Here is a 21,250-nt window from a genome sequence, read left to right on the forward strand (position 1 = left end):
GTACTTAGTGCCAGGGGGTACTTCTAGGCAGTGTCTGAAAGGTTTAGAAAATGTATTGAATATCTGGGAAATGGGTGAGTCTCAGGGTATCATCACAATATTCTGTGGGGAATGGGACATCATTTTATGTTACACCACTGGGACCTGACTTAGAGTTCGTAGAATTAGAAAGCCCTCCCAATTTCCCAAGGAGTGTTGAACCTGGCCCTCTAAGCAGGGTCACCGCAAACCTTTTGCCATCAGACTCGATTCTTTGCTGAATTCCAAAGGACTCTGTGCACTTCAACACTGATAATATGGTAAGATTGGCTTAGACTAGTTTGGCCTATTTAATGTACGTATAAGGTCTTTATAGAGTAGTTTATACATAGAGCTTGTAAACTGTATGCTACTAAAGTGCCTGCAGCACATAGTGTGCCACCTAATAAGAAGCCCCTTAAAACATGTCCCAGGTCTGCCATTGCAGCCTGAAAGCAATTTTAAGCTGCCAATTAGAATTGGCAATATAACCCCTTTGCCAAGTCTTAAACTACCATTTTGTGCATATAAGTCACCCCTAATATAAGCCTAGGTACCCTATAGTGCTGGGTGCATTGTAAATAATAGGTTGGACATGTACTTTTAAGTTTGACATGTCCTAGTAGTAAAACACTCCTAAATTAGTTTTTCGCTACTGTGAGGCCTACCTGCCCCATAGGATAACATTGGATTGCCTTATTACATTTAATAATTGCTAACTTTTGATTGGAAACAGGTAAGCATATAATGTTTGGTGAAATTCAATTAATAATCCTTTTTAATGGTAAAGTCGGATTTTAGATTGCATTTATGAAAATGCCACTTTTGGAAAGTTACTTAAGAAAGTGGGGCAGATTAACACCCCACTCTGGACTCACAGCATTTGAATGCATAACAAAGATGCCAAAAAGTTATTCAAATTCATCCCAAATGTTTATTTCTGTTAAACAATTCCATGTATTACGCTGTTAATGGTTTGTAGGTCACACGTTGGACACGCTATGTTCACATAAACTCCTTAATGCTGTAGATATGCCATAACGAGCCTTTTTCTATAGCATGGATTGCTACATAGATGCTCCTCGATTGAATCGTTTCCGTCACCCAATGCATTTCGTGCCTTTCCTTGCAATTCGTCAGGGGTTCTCTACAATTTTAAAACATGACTATTAGGTTATATCTCAAGTTAATTTTCATTTAACAAATTATACAACCAATACCTTTCATTTCAAATGAACATGCGTATAGTTTAAGTTCACCCCGTCATCAACGTTTTTGCCTTCAGAATTTGTAATTATAAATATTACTTAATAAATGCCTTGTCCTTCATTTTACGCACTCCTTTCCCGCCATACTCGAGAACACTCTCAACTTAACAATGACCAAAAATGCTCTCAGCTCAACTCCCTTGCCAATGTGTCAACTATCTTATCTATCCCAAGTGTCACTCCCTTCAAGATCATTTACGCATACTCGTACCTCAAGTGTTCTGATGACTGCTCCCTCTTATTTCCAAACACGTACTGAATGTTACCCTCCCTCCTTCCTCCAATTATTAACACCTGTATTATGTTCCCGCCTCCTTGTGTCTTTACCAGGTCACATCTCTTCAGTAGTCCAACAGCTAAGCCCATAATGGACTGTTTGCTGTTCTTAAGAACCTAATGTGGAACATTTTTTTACCATGAATGTTTCTGTCTAAGATTTTCACATTATTTAATTTCTCCTCTCCTGTTATTACACTTTCCTTATCTAATGTGTTAACCGCCAGCACTTATTTCATCCATATGATATGCCCCTCTACTGAAAAGGATACAGATGTCATTGTAAACATTGATCACACCAAACATCAAATCATAATTGGTTGAGTAGTGTTATATGCAGTAAAATGAACGTTCCGTAACTAAAGTTAGCCATAAGTCCAGCCAATCTTCATCCACTGTTTGCTCCTAAAAAAGTAGTCCAGATGATTCCTTTCGAAAAGGGATGTAAAAATAATCCAATATGGGACAAAATCCTTTTGTAGGTTGAAATTCCTTAATCCATGGGTGCTACTCATCGGGGGACAGAACAATGATAAATCGCAAAAGTAATGATAGAGTGCACACCAATTCCTTCATATTTTAAAAAAAACTTTCATTATTTTCATTGTTTAGCGTGCTTGCCCGGAATCGTGGAATGTCCAATCACTAAAGAGTGTGGTACGGATCAACACCCCACTCCGGACTTGCAGCATTTGAATGCATAATAAATATGCCAAAAAGTTACTCAAAGTCATCACAAATGCCCACAATTCCGAGCTAGCATGCAAAACAATAAAAATTATGAACGTTTTTTTGAACTATGAAGGAATTGATGTGCACTCTGTCATTACTTTTGCGACTTTTGGAAAGTTTACATTTTCCTGCCCTTTGCTATTTGTTGCCTGCAGGTTGTCCTAGATCGCATGACTGGGTGTAGATGGCAGTTAGACTTTTTGAATTACTTCCAGGCACTCAAACAATAGAGGGATAAGGTGTGTATTCTGGCTGGATGGGGGGCATAGTTGGGCAAAGCCCCACTTGCAACTGAATAGGCTGTGCTCTACCTTCATACAAAGGGCTTCTCACCTCTGCATTGTCTCTGCAGCCAGCTTGAAGCCAGGGCAGTGAAGGCTGAAATTTCTGAGCACCTTAAAGAGAAACCTCTAGAAAGATCTTCTACTTCAAAAAAGGGACCAGGTATGAAAATAGGGCCCTCAGACCCACTATTCATTTCACTTTATGGAGCTGCAGTAGGACTCGCAGAGGACTGTCTGCTGCTGTGACCTGCTGTGTACTCCACAAGACTGCTTTGCTGCCTGGAGCCTGCCTTGAACTCTCAGAGCCCTGCTTCTCTACCTGAACCCAGGACTGACTGAGTGACTTCAAAGTGTGTAGACCTCCTCTTCAGAGCCACAGGGACATAACAGGCTCCATCATCTTGATCCCACACCTGGACCAACACTGAGTGAGTCCTAATCCCTCTATGATGTCCCTCCAGTCCTGGACCCTTGCTGGTGATGCTAATAGTACTCGTATAATGAAATTCCAAAACGTAGGACGTAGAAAATTATTGTCGAAAAACTGCTCAGAGAGCTGGGAGGAGACCGGGACCAACCTGACCATCTCACAGCAGCAAATCCTGTTTAGCTGTCCTTCGTCCAAGGGGTATCCTGGCATGTCCTGCTGGAGATTTTCAGCTTCCATAAAAGTCAGAATGTAGAAATCTTCACAACGACTTCGTCAAGCATCTTTCCAATGACGACGCCTGCTGCCGTGCCCCACTGAACTTTACTCTTTCACAACTTTTTCAGCAACATTTTTTAAGACTGAAAGTAAGCGCTGACCGTGCCCAATCCACTTCTTGTATTTGATCCATGCTCCGTCACGGTCTGCCACATTTTTCCACTTTGGCCTGGCCTAGATGTCCGCGATTGGCGCTTTGATCTTGTAGGAACTAGGTTTTACTAAAACCTTTAAAAATTCATAACCCTAGTTATTCTAATGGAATTTTTGTCATTTTCTTGTAAAATCATTTATTATAATTTACTCTATTTTTCTAAATTTGTGAGTTATTTTTCTTGTGTTTTGTTTTCACTTTATTACTGTTGGTATCCTGCATAATTACTTCACACATTGCCTCTAAGTTAAGCCTGACTGCTTTTTGGGCCAAGCTACCCAGGGTTAAGAACAGGTTAATTTAGTGACTTTTGGATTCACCCTGCCAGGGATTCTGTCTGTTGCTTGACCTGGGCTCACGCTCCAGTGAACAAAAACCCAATTTCTCACAGGGAGCATCCACTTTGGACTTTCTGCCACCATGCAGTAAATATGAAGGAGGAAATTTCACCAAAAAAGAGGTTCAAATTATGTTTGAAACCAGCGTCTTACTTGAGTGGAAGCCAGAGAATGGCTATCAGCAGCGGATTCTAAATGATGCAGACTTTGAGGGGGATATTCTCAAGAACATGTGATAATTATCGCAAAATAAGCTTAACGCAACTCCTAACATCGCAGTCTATCGTGGGAAAATAATGCCATGTTAACGTTGTATTCTCAACATGGCGGTACCATGTGATAGGCTCACGATAACACGTCAAATATACACAATAAAGTCAATGAGATGCCACAAAGATGTGAAACAAATGCAACAAAAGTTGCGATGAGGCCAATCGTGATACAAAATTCAGCGAAAACCAGCAACAGGCTGCTATTCATAAACGTCAGGCGGGAAAAATCACTATAAAAGTTGAAAAAAAACATACATACAAAAGCCAAACAACAGCAAAGGACAAAGGAGGTTGTCAGAGCAAGTACGGAGGACAACCAGAACCTCACAAGCCCCCTGGAGGGTCAGCCTGGGACCTCTGGGTCAGGGAAGGGCAAGGACAAGAAGAGTAGGAAGAAGCGGTTCAGTCCGCAGTAAAACAGAATCCTGATAACGGAGGTGATAAAACACCATCAACTACTGTTTGTGACCTCCACTGTGTTATTGGCAACCAAAAATTTTATGTGGCAGTCCATTGTGAACAAGGTGAATGCAGTCGGGGTGCTGAAGAGGAGAATGGAAGAGGTCAAGAGGCGCTGGAATGATGTGAAGCGCAAAACCAAGCAGAAACTCGCAAACAACCGGAAGGCAGCAATGCAGACAAGAGGTGGGAGTCCTGCGCCACAGGTTGAGCTGGACGATATAGAGGAAATGGTGTCCACAGTCATCAGTGGGGAGACGGTGGCAGGAGTTGGGGGACCGAACACTTCTCAACATAACCTGATATAACAGCACCAGGGTGAGTAACGACCAGGGACTGGGGAACTGGGGGAGATGGGCACAATGGCACATATGAAGAATTAAGTAGAGCATATCTGCAGAAAAAACATGCCCCAGACTCTCAACTCCCACCAAGAGACCAATGTACCCAAGTATGCAACATCTCAGCACTGTATGATTACAGAAGTCAAAGGCACACTGCATGAAAGGGAGAAGGGGCAGCAAAATCAGAGCTGCAGGGGCGACTCCCACAAAATGCAGCACACACACAACACATGCAGAGCACATCAACATTGACAACAATGTGGTACAAACCACAACACGTCCACAACAGAACAGAGGACACAACTGGTGCCGCTTGTGTGTAGAAACTGGCCAATCACATTTGGCCTAGCAGGGAAATGTGAATCGATATTGTACAAGTAAAATACACATCTGTGATGTTGTTGAAATGACCACTGTCCCGCATCAAATAGGCAGCTCTTCCCAAACAGTCACAATGTAGACTGTCATGCAGTCTGTATGTAAACATGTACAATACAACAACATACATGTGAACACAATGTTAAACTGCATCTCCCCTTCACATTGCATAGGGAAAACCAACACCTCTCGCAGAGCAGGTCAAACCTCTCTTCTCTGATGACGAAGAAGACCGCCACACTTATGACACCAACGCCCTCCAAGAGTTCATTGACAGCCTCTGCACCCCACCTCCAGGAGCAGGGCACCCCAGCTGCATCGATGAGACCCCATCTCCTATACAGACCACATAGCAGGCAGCACCCACCACCACGGCTGCCTCCCAGGACCCGCACGAAGAACACACGGCCTTCCACAGCCATGTGTTGGGGTGTCAGGCAGCCAAACTAGATGCCATATGCGGGTGTCTAAGTCCCATCAGGGACCACTCACAGTCCCTATCGGACACCCACAGTCCACTCCATGCACTCCAACGGAACATGGCTGACATCACTGGAGTCCTGACTCAGAGACAAGAACAACTGTCCAGTCAGAGTGGCTCTAGCGATGTCACCCTGGAGTTGGGACACATGCGGAGGATAATGGAGACCATGGAGCGGACGCAGGCGGAAAGAGCGACTGCCACAATAGCACACCAGTAGTGAGAGGTAGCTGGGTTCCTCTATTACCTAAAGACCATCCTCATGGCATTGCTGCCACAAGGCCTGGTATTGATGCATGCTGCTGCTTCCGCTCCATCCACATCTTCACCCCCTGAAGTGTCAGTGCCACACAGTGCAGCAGACATTCCTCCTCCGGCCCCTGATGTGTCACTGCCACACAGTGCTGGAGACAGAACATAATCACCCACATGTGAGGCACATGAAACATCAGTGGACGAAGATGCCGATGAACCTGTCTTTGTGGTAAGAAGGACGCAGTAGCATTCATCTCCGCCATATGGACGGTTTCTGCTTGGTTCTGTCCTCTGCATGATCACCTTTCACTGTCCCGATACACTCTGCGACACTCATCTTGGACCTCGACATGGACTGCCATATTCTGTTTGATCACAATTGACACAGCATTCAGATTGCGCTCTGAACTCTTCCTCTTCCTTTGGACTTGTCATTCCCTGAAGGACTCTGGCTGGCCCTCCATGGGCCAACAATGTAAAGTGGGGTTTGCATGGCCCTGAACTGCTCCATCTGCAACACTCCACTGAATGTGCATTAAAGATTCATATTCACACAGATGTGTCATTCCTATGATCTTTCAAGTGTGGAAGTATGGAGGAATGTATGTTCAGTGATTCTTCCCCCTTACGTCCATGTTGCTCATGTCATTGGACTTGGGTCACAGGGTGACACATTGCCGAATGCGGTCTGGGTGGTGCCAACACTACAATTAGTTACTTCCTTGTCCATCCCTGTATGGAACCACACCCAAAGCCCCGGGGTCATTGTTCACACCCTTACGCTGGACTGGCATACGCCAGGCCAGCTCACTCCGCTTACTCTCACAGGGGGGGACAACAATGCTACACGTCTCAGTTCTTCCCTGTAGTGATCTACTGATCACAGGTCTAGTTGTCAGCATGCCACAGCCACTCCCTCACAGCTGGTGTACACCCACACCACACCCATCCAGCACAAGCGTCACAGGACATGTGACCCTGCCAATAAAAATGGCCGGGCGCGCGTGCACGACGGCATTTCCACTGTCTATCTGGGTGTATCTGTGTGGTTATTATTTATGCATGAGGGTCTAGGGCCCTGCAACATCACATTCCCAAGGCCGGAGGTGACATGATGGCATCCGCACCACAATGCTCAATCATGGAGGGTCGATGACTTGCGGGTCACAGACTTGGTGGCACCGCATACACTGTGTCCGGCACAGGCACATCGCCACGAGACGGTGACTTTCGGTGCACTGAGGTAGGGGCACCTTAAGTGCTGAGCAGATGTGCAGCCTGCGATGATGCCCCGTCCTGGCGGACCGGACTGATGAGGATCATTGTGAGCCCTGCTGGACCGCAGTGTAAGCCTGAGCCAGCGGGCAGTGCTGGCATACCAAAACTTGGCATTGCCCTGCGGATCACAGAGTTAGTGGCACCTAAAGGGCTGAGCAGCCTGCGATGATGCAGTGGGCTCTGATACGAGCTCTGCCATAGCGAAATCAAGACCCAGAATCAAGTGTGAGACCTGGTGGCCCACAGAGCGGGCTGCATGATGTGGAGGGTGCCATGTTCACGGACCCTGGGCCTGGGGCTTGCACCGGCACGTGGTGGGCCCTCTCAGGGACACGCCGGTGACGGACGGTGAGCAGTGAGGCCTGGGTGCGCAGGGGTGGGCAGTCATTGTTGGGAGGCGGGAGGGGCTGGGGTGCAGCAGCCTGGGTGCGTAGGGGCAGACAAGTGATGATGGCGTGTGCAATTGTATGTACTCTGCCATTCATTAATCTGGACTCTGTTTCAGATGAGGGACCTGCTGAACTGCAGTGCATACCGGCACGTGGTTGGAGACACAACGGTGTCAGCAGGTGAGCAGTGAAGCCTGGGTGTGCAGTGTCATCACTCTCTCTGCCTATCCCTCTCTTCTTTTCACTGTGTCTCTCTCTCTCTTTCTGTCTTTCTCTCTCTCTCTCTCTCTCTTTCCCTCTCTTTCTCTCTCTCCCTCTCTTTCAGTCTTTTTGCTCTCTCTCCCTCACTTTCTCTCTCCCTCTCTTTCTGTCTTTCTCTCTCCCTCTCTTTCTCTCTCTCTGTATCTCTCTCTCTCTTTCGCTCTCTCTCTGTCCTTTGATGAGCGCACGTCACACCTTCTTATCTGGATTTTTGTCATGCAGGCTGTGACCTGCATATTGACCCGAGGAGACCCGCCATGAGTCTTTAAAATTGTATTTTTGAGTTTATTTGAATAAAATGTTTTATTTGGTAATTCGAAGGTGAATGAGTGATTCTTCTTTTTGAGACAACACATGCATGTTACCTGTAATTGTGCGACATCAGGTGAATTGTTTTGTTCAGGATTTTGTGAAGTTGTTGTAACATATCTTTGTCCGGGGAAGGGGGTACCTGCTGGGGGTTGGGGGTCCTGGGGGTGGTGGCAGTGGGTGTTGTGTCCCTCTTGGGTGTGCAAGCTGCATGATCGTTGGCTCCATGGCATCTGCTGTTCTTCAGGTGTGGCTCTGGGCTTTCCCCCTTTTATGGTGCAGGTTGTCGTCCAACTTTACACCAGGTCTGAGCAAATGTTAAATTCCTGCTGCTAACCCGCCTTATTGCCTGTTTTTGGTTCTTATCGCTGATCTGACTGGTCGTTGTGAATTTTGCGAAGTGGTGTTTTCGCTGCTTTTTGCACGGAAACACCTACTCTGCATCTCATTAGCAATAGTGGCTGGGGTCATCTGTTTCGATGCTTTATGCGGCTGCTAGCGCAGGCAAACTGGTGACATGGGCTGTTAGTACCAGCTTGTGAATAGGGCGATAAATGTATAGCCACTTTGGATGCAATAAAGTGCTGATGACTCGGCTATAAATCCTTGAGAATATGCCCCGGAAATGTTGGCATCATTTGATGCTACAGTGGTCCAAGCAGGAGTGGACTAAAACAAGGACAATGCTTTGTGGCAAGAGCAGTGAAGGAATGATTCTATAGAGAACAGGTAGCGGCTAGAGTTCATTCTTCAGGCATTGTTGATATTGGGGATGAAGGGCAATTGATGAAGATTCTACCAGTCGATCTTTAAACTCATAACCAAAGAGAAATAATGACTTAAATCAACAGAAGCTAAAAATATTTTACTGAGGAACTCAGATGAGGTTCCTCCAGGGCCCTCGCTGTAGCCTGTTTTAAATCACTTGCAACCAAATCATCACCCTCTACAAGGGTTATCACCCTATTAAAGGTTTGTAATCATTACTAGAAAATTAAAGGAAACAGATATAATAGTGACAAGGATCCCACTTTTCCACACTGGGATTGGAGGAGACTGGAGCCATGGTGTAAAGCCTAGAGAGGCATTTCTAGCAATCTGAATTATGATTCTCCCCTAAATTAACATCCTCCTCAGAATAACCAAGACTGACTACAAATGGACCAGAAATCATCTGTCTAAGCAAAGCATGTCTACACTGCTTGCTGTTGTAAATTGCAGAGTATTTCTCACATCCACACAATCTACCTTCCAGAGAACAGCTCTGATCCTTCATTACTGACTTGCTGCTCTTTTCTACAACATCAAGATACATCAATGCATAGGCACGATAGACTACATAGGTAATAGCAATACATCACGAATTAGACATCCTGTACACACTGCTGCACACCTCTACATAGTATATCCGTGCTTTGAGCTATCATTACAAAGATACCACTGCATGGATCTACCACTTCATAAATGAGGTGTGCATGTAAGCTAATAATTCACTACATAGAAACCCAGAAATCTACAGTGTATATATCAACCCCAACCATATAGCTAACACTGATTTAATCTCTTGCCCTAACCCTACACTAATCCCATCCCTACCAATAATACCAACTTTAATCCTAAACCAAACACTCACTTAAACCATAACACGCGCATTCTGCCTAGCCATATACCTCCTCCAACCCCTCATTTTAACTTTAACCCCAAATGTAATCCTAACCCTAGATTTTACTGAATCCTTGTCCTGACCCTAAACTTTGGAAAATTGTAGCCTATTATTATTTGAGGGTGATTTTGATGCTTTTACAATATCCATTTTTGCATCTTTTTACATATTTGGTCTAGTGTATGTGACTGGAGTTTTTTTTATTAAATTATTATATGTTGGGACTGGAATCAATCCTGAAAGACAAATGGCCATTCAGGAGACCTGATCTGAGTGATCCAATTGCGTGTGATATTTGGTATTCTGTCTTTGCATTGCTCAGTATACATATTAATCTAGTTTGAGCGCTGCGTTTTAAGTATGTCCTTTCACTGTAAGGTCTAGAGCTTGATAGTGAAACCTGGAGAGGTTCACTAAGCATAAATGTACAAGGTTATCAACATTAGTTATGAAAGTTAGAATATGTGGGCATTATGGAAGCGCATTTGAAGCTCACAGCAAGACTGTTAACACTCTCCCTATTCTAACTTCTTACACCAGGATTCTCCTAAGTCGTTCCTGGAGGGCCATATGAATGCCGGATTTTTAAGATAACTACATTTAACTAAATAGGGATTATGCTAAAAATCTGGCATGGACCAGCCCTCCAAAACCGACTTTGGAGAACAATGCCCTACACTAACCCTAAACTTCAGTTTCACCTCAACCTTTAACCTAACTCTAATTCTAAGCCTATCCCTAACCCGAACATTGGGCCTTAATCTAAACCTTGACCTAAACCTATTTCCATTAAATGATCGAATGGATTTCCCACAGAAAAATTGCCAGTGATGTAGCTAGGCATTTGCTTTGTACCAAAGGCCTGGTTTAGAACATGAACTGATTCAAGTGTTGTGTTAATTGAAAATCGTCTGATTCCTGGAAGTGCTTTCCTTCACAGTGCTCTGGTTATGGTAGAAAAATTCCATAAGTGGATTCTCCTCCAGATATAGCCCTACAGAAATGGGAGGATGTTTCGTAACTATGTAATGCAAAATCAGACCCTAGAGCTTTGCAAATAGTTGTAAGTTAAAATGTATTTATTAGGTGATGACAGAACACAAACCGAAAACATCTACATTTCCACAGAACCTGTGCTATAAACCTCAGCTGGATAAAACCAGGTGACATTACCTATTTCAGTTAAGCAAAATCTTTTTGTACAAAACTCCTGATAATAATGACAGTGGCCAGTAGTGTAGCTTGGATGCCATGGTCCAAAGTGCAAGCAAGGAAAATGTCCCCTAGAACTGCTGTTGTTGTAGTAAACTACATCAATCACCTGCTGCACCAATGGTAGCGATGCACCTGACTCCGGCTCAAGGAAGTTGTACAGGAAAAGTAAAGCAGAGAGCCAACAGGAGTCCTGCTTCAACAATCCATAATACAAATTATCCGCCATGGGAGGTAGTCACGCCCCTTGCCTGAGATGAGATCCCACAAATCATCACAACCCAATGACAGACTATCTTTAACCATGATCCAAGCCTCAAATAAATGCCTTCACAGGCCTTTCAAGTGAGAACAAATAGCGCATTCCATTAAAGTTCACTCTCAGTTTAGTTGGATAACTCAAAGACACCACTAATTCTGTCTTATCCATTTCTTTCTTGAAATCCACTATCTCTGTCCTCCTAGCAAAAAGTGCTAGGTACAAGTCAGCCAAAACAATAGCCTTTGAACTTCCATTTCACCTCTTTTTGGCCGATGGGCGTATAGAGAATCTGGTATCTCCATTCACTTGTTGAAAAGCACCTTCATCACAATGCCAGCTGGACTCCCATTTGATTTCTTTGTCACAGACGTACGTTTGTACACTCTTTTCCCCAGTCCCTTCACCTCACCAATAGATTAGCCATCAGTTCCTCAGTTACTGCACTCAACCTGACCACAATCAACTGTGCCGTGACCTCTGCTGGAACACCTAGCACCTACAGTACGGTGCTCCTCCTAGGTTGTTCTAAGATGTACAATGTTTACTTCAGCTTTAGCATGACATATACAGCACTATCCTTTAAGGTCTGGATCTCTTTTTTGTCTGTGGAGATTTCAGTAGTGCAAAACTCCAGTACTCTTACTCTTCTCTTAGTCAATTCTAGTGCCCACTATGCTGTTTGCAGTCTCTCTGCTAATGGCTCCAAGTTCTCCTCAACACTTTTTACTGTCAATGCCAGAGAGAAGATCCTCTCACTTAAGTCTGTGTGTTAGCATTAGTGGAGGGCATGAGGGCCTGCTTTCTCTCAGAAAGCTGAGTGTTCTCAATTGGACCTCCTCCTAAGCCCCAATTGGACCTGGAATTCTTTGGAGTAAAGAACTCTTTTCTCCTCTTTTTTCCCTGCCATATTTGATTGAAAACATAGCTGGGAGAATAGTCATCAGCGGAACAGTGTCCCTACACTCTAAAATCTTAAGGTTCCTTGCTGTGTCTATCCGTGGTGATGCACAATTCACCAGGGGTCAGGTAACAGGGCCCACATGACAATCAATGAGGTGTTTATTAAGCGCATATACTCGTAAGGGTCTCAAGGCGCTGGGGGTGGGAGGTTCACATGTTCCAGTCCATCAAGGAGGGGGTCTGTCAAACAGCCAGGTTTTGAGGTTTCTTGAAAAGATGAGGAGCAATGTTATCTGTCTGAGGCGGAGCAGAAGGTTGTTCCAGGCTCTGGCCGCGCGGAAGGAGAAGAAGCGGCCTCCCGATCTGGTCTTTCTGGTGCGGGGGAACACGGCATAGGAGAGCTGGGCTGATTGTAGGGTCCTTTGGGGTGTGTGGAATTTGAGTCGTCTGTTCAGGTATGCTGGTCCGGTGTCGTGGAGGGTCTTGTGAGCATGGGTTAGCATCTTGAAGGGGACTCTAGCTTCGATGGGGAGCCAGTGGAGTGTGTGCAGGTGCTAGGAGATGTGGCAGTGTGTTGGCAGGTTGAAGACCTGTCTTACGGCGGCGTTTTGCATGTTCTGTAGCTTGCTGGTGAGATTTTTGTTTATTCCGGCATAGATCGCCTTGCTGCAGTCGAGCCTGCTGGTGACCAGGGCATGAGTGACGGTCTTTATGTGTTCGAGGGGTATCCATTTGAAGGTCTTACATAGGAGGCAGAGGGTGTGGAAGTAGGAGGACGAGACAGAGTTGATCTGACAGTCTATTTTGAGCTCTGAGTCCAGGATGATTCCCAGGTAGCATGCGTGGTCCGTAGGCGTGGGCGGGCTCCCGAGGGCGGGGGGCCACCAGGTGTCGTTTCAGGCGTTTGGGCCCATGATGAGTACTTCCGTTTTGTTGGTGTTTAGTTGTAGGCAGCTGTTTTTTATCCGTTTGGCCACAGCTTTCATGCCTTCTAGAAAGTTGTGTCTGGCGGTGGTGGATTCGTTGGATGGGGATAGGATGAGTCTGCATATGACAGAATATTGAGTCTGTAGGTTCTGAAGATGGGGGTGAGCGTAGCCATGTAGACGTTGAAGTGTGTAGGACTGAGGGAGGACGCCTGGGGGACTTTGCAGGTGGTAGGTGCAGGGTCCGAGAGGAAAGAGGGGAGTCTGACCCGCAGCGTTCTGCTGGAGAGGAAAGAGTGGATCCAGTCGAGGGCCTTATCTTGGATCCCTGCTTCGTGGAGTCTGCGTATTAGGGTGCGGTGAGAGACTATGTTGAACGCCGCTGAGAGGTCGAGGAGGATGAGGGCTGCTGTTTCTCCTTTGTCCAGTAAGGTACGGATGTCGTCTGTTGTGGCAAGAAGGGCGGTTTCCGTACTGTGTTTTTTTCAGAAGCCGGAATGGGATGAGTCGAGAATGTTGTGCTCTTCGATGAATGTGGCGAGTTGGCTGTTGATGGCTTTCTCGATGACTTTAGCTGGGAACCGGAGCAGGGAGATGGGTCTGCAGTTTATGAGGTCAGTGGGGTCCGCCGAGGGTTTCTTCAGGAGGAGGTTGATCTCAGCATGTTTTCAGTCATCAGGGAACGAGGCTTTTGCCAGGGAGCGGTTGATGGTGTGGCAGAGCATGGGTGCGATGGTGTTGAAACTGTGGTGAGGGCAGGGGTTCGTGGGGGCCCATGAGTGGATTGACTTCATTGTCTTCAGTGTATCTTCGGTGGTGAGGGCTGTCCAGTTGTCGATCGCTGTCTTGAGGGTGTCGCGGGTGGTTGGTGAGGGTTCAGTGTGTTGGTTGTCTTTGTTGAAGTTGTCGTAGAAGCTCTTGATTTTGTGGTGGAAAAAGGTGCTGAGTTTGTCGCAGAGGTCTTGTGAGGGAGGGATGCCCGTGGACTCGCTGGTGGGTTGGGCGAGCTCCTTGATGATGTTGAAGAGTTCTTTGCTGTTGTGTGCATGAGTGGAGATTATGTCTTCAATCGCTTTTTTCCTCGTTTTTCTGATGAGTTGGTGGTGGCCATTGGTGGCGGCTCTGAAGTTGTTATGGGCTTCTGTGGATTTGGTGTTCCTCCAGGCCTTTTCGAGGTGGCGGCAAGTGCGTCTGGACTCTCAAAGTTCAGTGGTGAACCATCTAGCTTCCTTGGTGTGGGTGTTGTTGTTTTTCCTGAGGGGGGCTATGGTGTTGGCGCTGTCGGAGATCCATATGTGCAGGGTTTGGGCTGCGGTGTTGGGGTCGTCGTTTTCCGCGATGGTTAGGGTGGAGTTGCTGAGTGATGAGGTTAGCTGGTCATCGATGATTCTGGTCAAGTTTCTTTGTGAGAGCAGGTGCTGGTGTCTGTGGATGGTGGGTGTTCTGAAGGTGAAGTGGACGCATCAATGGTCAGTCCATGGGAGTTCAGTGGTGTGGCTGAAGGTGATGGAGCTTCATGTTGTGAAGAGGTGGTCGAGGGTGTGTCCTGTGGAGTGCGTGGGTTTGATCATGATCTACTGGAGTCCAATGTTTTGGAGGTTGTCTAAGAGGAAGTGGTGCTGGGGTCCAGTTGATTGTTGAGGTGGAAGTTGAGGTCTCCTAGTAGGGTGTAGTTGGTGGACGCAATGGCATGCGGGGGGATGATGTCCGTAATGGAGTTGGCTAAAGTCTGCTGGGTCCAGGGGGTCGGTAGATGAGGGTTTCTCTGAGGGTGGTGGTAGGGCTGGACAGTATCTTATAGTGGTGTTCCATCAGGTCCGTGGGCTCGTCGAGGAGTGTGCTCAGGCAGAGGATGAATTTGTGGACAATGGCGATTCCTCATCTCGGGCGGGTGGGTGCGGTCCTTCCTGGAGATCTTGGGTTGAGAGCGTGGAGTGCCGCTGGGCCGTAGCAATGGCAGTGCAGAGATCCTGGGTTCCTGGCACTGGCCGCAGTCGGGTCTCGGACGGGCACAGGCGGGCTTGCCTTTGGCATGCCTTTGGCGCGGCCGCGTATGGGTTGGGGAGGGCTGAACAGCTGGGAGGCGGAATCAGGGAGGGGAGCTAGATTTGGCCGTTCACACTGGTCGTGCTGGGGGGAGGGGCCCTGGGGCAGCAGCGGCAGGGAAAATCAGGCTGAAAAAGGCAAAAGGAAAAGGGCAAAAAGAGAGAGAAAAGTGCAAATAAGGCAGTACAACTGCACGAAAGAGTGAAGGAAAGACACAGAGGACACAAAAGGAGAGTAAAAGGGGAAGATTGAGGTGAGAGTAAAAAACAAGTGAAAAACGGAGGAAAGACGCAGAAGGAGAGTGAAGGGGGTAGATTGAAATGAGGGGAAAATTACAGAAAATGGAGGAAAGACCCAGAAGACGAGTGAATGGAGAGATAGAAGTGAGGGAAAAACGAGTGAAAAAGGAGGGAAAAAGCGGAGCGAGAGAATGGAGACAGAGGTCCACTGGACCACCAGGGATGAGGCGCAGGTGAAACCTGTGGGTGGAGGAGGTTCTCGGACACCAACACTTGAGAGTGCAGGGGCTAAGGGGAAGGGCACACTCAATGGTGGAGCTGCGAGGGAGGGAGAGCAATTTCACTGACAATGAGTCAGTGGTCTTGCTCGCCTGTCCCCGCAGCGGCCTCCATTAAGTAGGGGTTGAGGAGGGCTGGACAGCTGGGAGGCGGGAGCAAGGAGTGGAGCTGGATTGGACCGGTTGCACTGGTTTTGCTGGGGGGGGGAGAGGCCACAGAGGGAGCAGCGGCGGGGAAAAACAGGCTTAAAAAGGCAAAAGGAAAAAGGCAAAAAAGGGAGAAAGGTGCAAATAAGGCAGCAAAAGTGCAAGAAAGAGTGGAGGAAAGACACAGAAGACAAAGAAGGAGACTAAAAGGGGGGATTGAGATGAGGGTAAAAAACGAGAGAAAAACACAGGAAAGACACAGAAGGAGAGTGAAGGGGGGAGCTTGAAATTAGGGGAAAACGACAGAAAATGGAGGAAAGACTAAGACAGGAGAGTGAAGGGGCAAAAAGAAGTGAGCGAAAAAAACGAGTGAAAATCGAGCGAAAAAGCGGCGTGAGAGAATGGAGACAGAGGTCCACTGGACCATCAGGGATGAGGCGCAGGTGAAACCTGCTAGAGGAGGAGGGCCTCTAACACCAACACTTGAGAGTGCAGGAGCTCGGGGCAGGCCTCACTTAATGGTGGAGCTGTGAGGGAGGGAGAGCAATTTCACTGACAATGAGTCAGTGGTCTTGCTCCCATGTGAGACAAGGAAACCCCATGTACAGTTACGATATAGAAGCCTGCCCCATTTAGATGAGATAGCTGGCCCCCTCCAGCCCAAGTGTCTCTTTTGATCCTCTAGCTTTGCCTACGGCACCACTCTCCTTTAGTGCCTCACTCATGGGTCACATCTCGAGTTATGCCACAATCACATCAGTCCTCCCTTGGCCCCAAAAGCTCCAGACAACTCTGAATCCCTCTTAAGAAAGCAACCACGGGAAAACCCTCACCAGCAGCTTGGTGGACTCCCATGCCAGTACTCGTCACCAGTTGTATGCCTCGGAGGGTAGGGCCACCACCTCTGAATCAGTAGCACCGCAGGACAACGCTCATCGGAGGCTCAATAAATGCTCTCTTACCACAGCAGCCTTTGTAGCAGCCAGAAAACATAGAGTGGGGCTAGATTTGGGCTCCCAGCAGGAAGTGCTATTGGTAAGTGACCACCTTGGATCCGGGCCAGCTCTACCCTTGCCAGAATTGTATTCAGATTTGAATATCTTTGAGTTTTTTCAAACAGCAGATCTTATGATTTAGTAGTTACTCTAGTCACCAATAAGGTAATATTATCCATCATCTAATAGATTTATGTACTATATTCAATTATCCTTTCTTCAATACTTTTATCTTCAGTAGTTATTCACCAGGTCTCATGGGCAGAAAGCATGCACACTTCATACTGAGAAGCTACCACAAAAGAGGTGTGCAAAAATACCTCACAGCACTTTCTCCATCCACAATAAAATCAGGTGTTGCCTCATTAGGATGGGAAACATTTCTTCATTAGATCTTCTTCCACCTTGGTCGAATTGCCCCTCGAGCAGCAAGTACCGCCTCTGCAGTCAGCCCCAGGAGTTCCTACCCCATCTTCTCTGCATCTGTCCAGCACTTACTGACCATTGCAGAAAATGTCTTTGCAATTCATTGATCAGAAAACGTACTCAAACAATCCAGGCAGCTGTTGATTTCCTTCTGAACGACTCCTATCCTCAAGCAATCTCTGGGTTGGCTAAACTCTTTTCCACAGCTGACAAAATGGTAAGGTCCTCAATTTGACCATTAACCTTTGCTGGGCCGTAAGATGCTACGCAAAATATATTTCTTAAAACATGTGCTCAGTTTCGCGAACTAGTGTGCACAACCGCACACTCTCCTTGATACAGTTCCGTCCATGAGTAAATGCTTGTAGCACTCCATTAATGACTTGAAATCGTCCCCTGACAATTAACAACACTTCTACTTAAGTGCAGGATTGATCCTGAATGGCATCAATCCACACACCCAAGTGAAATAATATTTAACACACATGTAACCTGACCTGGCAGTCAAAACATGGTTGTATCCCAGTCATGCTAGAATCGCACCCCTGCATTAATCTGAAACGCATCAAACAAAAGCGCCAAGACGCCCTTGGGCATTCGCGCGCTTTACAAGCTTACTAATCAAATCAAATCACAATCTCAACATGTAAAGTTCAGAAATAGCCACAGTTTCGTTGCCCTTCTGTCACATTTCCTCTTCCCATCTATAACTCGCCTGTCTCATGAATCTGTCTCCTTAGTCCAGTGTGTGCGCCTCTCCCCCATTAAACACATTCATTACAATTTCACAAAACTTAAGCTGTGCTCTCACTTTGGTGGATCCAACCGCCTAAACACTATACTGTAAAAATGAGTAAACCTGAATGGTGCACAGACATAATATCGACTACAGAATATCGAATGGAGAAAATATAGAGGAAAAAATATCGACAATATAAAAATATTGACAAAAAAAATATCGTCATTAAAAATATCGTCAAAAATAATGATAAAAAATATCGAGTACAAAAATATCGACTCAAATAAATCGACTTGACAAAATATCGATATATAGTGGAAGTTAAAAATATCGAAAATATGTAGAAAAAAAGTTTAAATAACTAATTTTAATTAATAGTAATATAAATTGTAGTTTATGTTTAGGAGCGGGATGTTGGGTTAATAGGGGATAAGGGTGGGGAGTAATTTAAAATAATTAATAAATTAATATATGTGTGTAAATTATTTATATAATTAATTAATTGCTAATTAGTTATCAATTATTATTTGAATAATGTTTAATAAAAAAATTAATAGGAAATAATTAGTAATTAATTAATATTAATTAGTTAATTAATTAAGTAATTAGTTATTATTAATTAATAAATGCAATTCTAGTTTATGTTTAGGAGCGGGAAGTTGGGTTAATAGGGGATAAGGGTGGGGAGTAATTGAAAATAATTAATTAATTCATATATGTTTGTACATTTATTATATTATTAATTAATTGGTGAACAATTAACATTAATTATTTAATTAATTAACTTATTAATTAGTTAATAAATTATTACAATGTGTAATATTTTTTAATTAGTAATTAATTGTTAATTTATTAATGTCTATTAGTTAATTAATTAAGTAAATAGTTATTATTAGTTTGTTAATTAAATTGTAATTTATGTTTAGGAGCGGGATGTTGTTTTAATAGGGGATAAGTGTGGTGAGTAATTACAAATAATTATGTAATTAATATATGTTTGTCATTTTTGATTTACATAAATTAGTAAATAATAATATACATTATTTAATTAATTAATAATAATTAATTTAATTATTAATTAGTAATTAATACGTAATTAATTATTATAAAATTTGTAAATATATTAATGAGATTTTTTTGGCCTATTATTTCGAAGTTATTGTTAATTAATTATTTAGGGAATATAATTATTAATCATAACAATTTTTTTATTACAGCTATTTTTATTTAATATTATAATTTTTTTTTATTATTAAATAATTAGTTATACAATATTAATACTTTTATTTTTGGTAAAGGAGTATTTGTAGGGTTCAGGGTCAGTTTAGGCTTTGTGGGTAAAGGAGTTATTATTTTTTGAGGGTAATTGATCAGTTCTGGGGTAATTGTTTTTTTTTATTGTGGGACAGTTTTCATGTGTTGGATAAAGGGATATGATTTGGCTTTAGTGTCAGTTGTGGTTTATTGGGGGAAGGATTATTTTCTGTGTTGTGGGTTAGTTTTTAGTCTTTAGATACAGGTTTTTGTAAAGGCTTCAGGGTTAGTTTTCTGTTCTTGGGTAAAGGGGTATTTTTAGGGTTCAGGGTCAGTTTTCTGTTCTTGCGTAAAGGGATATGTTTAGGCTTCTGGGTCAGTTTTCAGTTCTTGGGTTAAGGGTATTTTTTGGGTTCAGGGTCAGTTTTCAGTTTTTGGGTGAAGGGGGTTTTTTTGTGTTCAGGGTCAGTTTTGAGTTCTTTGGTAAAGGGATATTTTTGGGGTTCAGGGTTAGTTTTCAGTTTTTGGATAAAGGGTATTATTTTGAGTTCAGGGTCAGTTTTCAGTTTTTGGATAAAGGGCTTTTTTTAGGGTTTAGGGTCAGTTTTCAGTTTTTCCGTAAAGCGTTTTTTTTAGGGTTCAGGGTCAGTTTTCAGTTCTTCGGTAAAGGGATTTTTTTTGGGTTCAGGGTCAGTTTTCAGTTTTTGGAAAAAGGGTTTTTTTAAGGGTTCTGGGTCAGTTTTCAGTTTTTGGATAAAGGGGTTTGTTTAGGGTTCAGGGTCAGTTTTCAGTTCTAGGGTAAAGGAATATTTTTGGGGTTCAGGGTCAGTTTTCAGTTTTTGGGTGAAGGAGTTTTTTTTGTGTTCAGGGTCAGTTTTGAGTTCTTCGTTAAAGGGATATTTTTGGTGTTCAGGGTCAGTTTTCAGTTTTTGGATAAAGGGTATTATTTTGAGTTCAGGGTCAGTTTTCAGTTTTTGGATAAAGGGCTTTTTTTAGGGTTCAGGGTCAGTTTTCAGTTTTTCCGTAAAGGTTTTTTTTTAGGGTTCAGGGTCAGTTTTCAGTTCTTCGGTAAAGGGATTTTTTTTGGGTTCAGGGTCAGTTTTCAGTTTTTGGAAAAAGGGTTTTTTTAAGGGTTCTGGGTCAGTTTTCAGTTTTTGGATAAAGGGGTTTGTTTAGGGTTCAGGGTCAGTTTTCAGTTCTAGGGTAAAGGAATATTTTAGGGGTTCAGGGTCAGTTTTCAGTTTTTGGAGAAAGGGTATTTTTTTGAGTTCAGGGTCAGTTTTCAGTTTTTGGATAAAGGGCTTTTTTTTGGGTTCAGGGTCAGTTTTCAGTTTTTGTGTAAAGGGTTTTTTTTAGGGTTCAGGGTCAGTTTTTCAGTTCTTCGGTAAAGGGATATTTTTTCGGTTCAGGGTCAGTTTTCAGTTTTTGGAAATTGGGTTTTTTAAAGGGTTCTGGGTCAGTTTTTTGTTTTTGGATAAAGGTTTTTTTTTAGGGTTCTGGGTCAGTTTTCAGTTCTAGGGTAAAGGAATATATTTTTGGGTTCAGGGTCAGTTTTCAGTATTTGAGTAAAGGGGTATTTTTAGGGTTCTGGGTCAGTTTTGGGTTTTTGGATAAAGGGGTCTTTTTAAAGGGTTCTGGGACAGTTTTCAGTTCTTGGGTTAAGGATTTATTTTTGGGTTCAGGGTCAGTTTTCAGTTTTTGGGTAAAGGGGTATTTTTTGGGTTAAGGGTTCCTTTGGTGTATATAAAGTGTGCTACAAAAATATTATACTAATAATTAGTAGGAAAAAGTTACACATTTTTGTTCTATTTATATATTTTTGGACTACTCAGCTACAAATATTATACAAATATATGTAAATAACATTATTTAACTATTGTACCTTTTTAATAAATTTACAATTAACTGTAACATTATACTAAAGTAGCAATTCACATTTATACATGGTCAGTGTCCAGCAG

General features: G+C 44.0%; 1 protein-coding gene and 1 long non-coding RNA gene across 6 annotated transcripts in view; one reads left to right on the forward strand and one right to left on the reverse strand.

Moving 5' to 3' along the window:
• ADGRG4 (adhesion G protein-coupled receptor G4) overlaps positions 1-21,250 on the forward strand; it is a 1,842,483-nt gene that overhangs the window by 460,587 nt on the left and 1,360,646 nt on the right. The gene's annotated exons all lie outside the window — the stretch shown is intronic.
• Positions 989-21,250, reverse strand: part of LOC144829445 (uncharacterized) — a 280,058-nt gene continuing 259,796 nt past the window's right edge. For both annotated transcript variants that reach the window (XR_013610671.1, XR_013610672.1), the window contains exon 5: positions 989-1,165. This is a non-coding gene — a long non-coding RNA (uncharacterized LOC144829445). The remainder of the gene's footprint in view (positions 1,166-21,250) is intronic.

Source organism: Lissotriton helveticus, chromosome 4_1 (genome assembly GCF_964261635.1).
Source record: "Lissotriton helveticus chromosome 4_1, aLisHel1.1, whole genome shotgun sequence".
In the NCBI taxonomy this organism is placed as follows: Eukaryota; Metazoa; Chordata; class Amphibia; order Caudata; family Salamandridae; genus Lissotriton; species Lissotriton helveticus.